The sequence below is a fragment of the Octopus bimaculoides genome, chromosome 18 (assembly GCF_001194135.2).
Source record: "Octopus bimaculoides isolate UCB-OBI-ISO-001 chromosome 18, ASM119413v2, whole genome shotgun sequence".
Lineage (NCBI taxonomy): Eukaryota > Metazoa > Mollusca > Cephalopoda > Octopoda > Octopodidae > Octopus > Octopus bimaculoides.
The window spans coordinates 47,455,401-47,457,723 of NC_068998.1; positions in this window are offsets into that span (position 1 = coordinate 47,455,401).

A 2,323-nucleotide genomic window follows, 5' to 3' on the forward strand; every position below is an offset into this window, starting at 1 on the left:
AATAGAGATCACCCTTCTTATCTCCCATAAAAATTACTAAAATAGAGAGAACGACGAGGAAGTACTTTGATCCAAAGGTAGAACGCTTGTCATATTTAAAAGAGGTGCAAGGTTTCAAGTCCACTTAACAGCCTTTGAATTTCTCTATCCAATTTTTTTTTTCTTTTAAAACCAATTTGTTACAAGCGTTTATTAAAAGCTTTATCCGCTTCGTGTTAAACTGTTCCAAAAACGAATTATATGTATCTACATGCGCATGTCTTTTCTTTTGTGTGTGTGTGTGTGTGTGTGTGTGTGTGTGTGCATATATTTGTAAGCCTAGTACTTATTCTATCGGTCTCTTTTGTCCAACCGCTAGATTACTGGGATGTAAACACACCAAGATCGGTTCTCATGTGATGGTGGGGGACAAACACAGACATACAAATACATACATATATATATATACATCTCTTTTACGCTTTTACTTGTTTCAGTCATTTGATTGTGGCCATGCTGGAGCACCGCCTTTAGTCGAGCAAATCGACCGCAAGACTTATTCTTTGGAAGCCTAGTACTTATTTATTCAAATATATGCGTATACACATAGAGGTGGGTGGCAAAAAAATGTGGAGGAACTAAAATAGAAGACAGACACACGCAGACAGGAGAGATAGACAAGCAGAGAGAGAGAGGGAGTCAGACTGATAGTTAGAAAACAACAAAAAAACGAGAGTAAGAGGAATTTCTGGAATACATATTATATAATTAGAGATATTTATTAATATATTTATATTCATAAATGTGTTTTGTTTTATTGGCGGAAGGAGCCAAGTTAATCTATTCATTCTTTTCCCGACTACAAAGGGCTCCATCTACCCAACAGGAAGTCCTGGGGGTCTCTTTTGTGCCGGACTAGGAAAAGTGATTGTCTGATGTTTCGTTGTTAACTGCTTGATGAGAATCACACAGAAACCACACGATTGTGACGTCATTGGAAAATGAGGAAATTTTGGAAAAGATAGAGTATATTATTATTATTATTATTATTATTATTATTATTATTATTATTATTATTATTATTATTATTGTTTGCATCCTTTTGTCTCGGGAGACAATGGAGTTGTGCATAGACTAGTCCAGTCTGGTTTTTACATTTCATGTCCTCTCCAGCATTGCGCAGGCCAGGGCTAGACGTAAGAAAATCTTGGGTAGCCCAATCGCCAGGATTCCTCTCTCGACCTTGCTGACGTAGTCCAAAGGAGTGCAGAGCATTACGTTTGGCACCAGCTTGGTTGCAGGAGCTGCCGGAAGAGTGTGGGGTCGAACACTAAACCGCCTACGGGGCTCCACTCCTTATTTCTTTGAAGGTTGTTTCCTTTCCGTAACCCTGGATAGGGGCCCATACCGGGCACTGTCAGCCGGAGCCAGCGGAGCCCGGGACTCGTGTCAGGCAGGGTCGTCACTCCCTGAAGTAGTGAAGAAAAATCACTACCCACTACCTATATTATTATTATTATTATTATTATTATTATTATTATTATTATTATTATTATTATTAAGCCGGAGAGCTGGCAGAATCGTTAGCACGCCGAGTAAAGTGTTTAGCAGTATTTCGTTCGTCTTCACGTTCTAAGTTCAAATTCCGCCGGGGTCGACTTTGCTTTTCATCCTTTCGGGATTAATGAAATAAGTACCCGTGTAACACTGAGGTCGATGTACACACATACATGCATACATACAAAAATACCCTGTTGTTGATGTTGAAATTCCAATGAAGGAGCCTTGGATCTAGGTTAGAAACCGGTTCTTTCTCTATTGGCAAGAAATCTTGAAATAAACTGAATAATGACACACATACACGCATACATACATACATACATACATACATACATACATACATACATACAGACATATACATGCACAGCCCATTGAAATAACTTTGGGAAAAGGTTCTTTTCATGAAAACAATGACCGACTGATAATTTCCTTTCAAGAGCTGGTTGAGTCGCTAAATTCTTATGATAAAAATTGTTTAATGACATTGTCCGTGATTATAATAAGCGACTTCCATTGTAAATATGTTGACACTAGAGTACATGTCACTCCCACTGTAATACCCCTCTCGACGAGTGTGAAACCATCTATTTGCTGTTGGCATTGTTTTTTCCCCCCTTCTTATGCGTTGCTTGCCTGCAGGTTTGTGCAGGTGCTTCCTGCCCATACAACTTTCTACCCCCGCCCCATCTTCCCACCTCTCTCTCCTTCTCTCTCACTCTCGCTCTCGCTCTCGCTTTCTCCCCCTCTATGTATGTATGTATGTATGCTTGTACATACATACATA